Source organism: Buceros rhinoceros, unplaced genomic scaffold (assembly GCF_000710305.1).
Source record: "Buceros rhinoceros silvestris isolate BGI_N320 unplaced genomic scaffold, ASM71030v1 scaffold33312, whole genome shotgun sequence".
Taxonomy (NCBI): Eukaryota; Metazoa; Chordata; class Aves; order Bucerotiformes; family Bucerotidae; genus Buceros; species Buceros rhinoceros.
In genome coordinates this window covers 4,028-4,390 of record NW_010397691.1, presented here as the reverse complement: position 1 = coordinate 4,390, position 363 = coordinate 4,028, and the positions used below count along the sequence as shown (strand labels likewise).

General features: G+C 64.2%; 1 protein-coding gene across 1 annotated transcript in view; it reads left to right on the top strand.

Moving 5' to 3' along the window:
* LOC104502391 (exostosin-1-like) overlaps positions 1–363 on the top strand; it is a gene marked incomplete at its 5' end in the record, with an annotated part of 2,969 nt that overhangs the window by 301 nt on the left and 2,305 nt on the right. The gene's annotated exons all lie outside the window — the stretch shown is intronic.

The window sequence follows — 363 nt, the reverse complement described above, 5'->3', positions numbered from 1 at the left end:
CCCCCGTGTTGGTGCCAGTGGTGGTGGAGCCCCCAGCCAAGCTTGGGGGTGAAACCTCCACAACCGAGCCCATCAGCTCTCCTGCGGGTGGATGCGGGGGGGTCTCATACAGCCGCGAGCGGGGTCCTGTCCCAGCCACAACCCTGGGGCATCATTTGTCTTGGGGATGTGTTGAGCACCTTCCCAAACCCAAAGCCCTTGGGAGGTCCTGGGCTAGATGCTGCTCCAGGGAGAGGAGGTGGCAGACCAGCAGTGGATCGGTGGCACAGCATCCTTGGCGTGGGGTGTCCCTCAGGGTGGCATGGGGGTTGCAGAGGCAAGGCAACCCTTCTGGGGGGCTGTGGGGGGACAAGGTGAGAAACC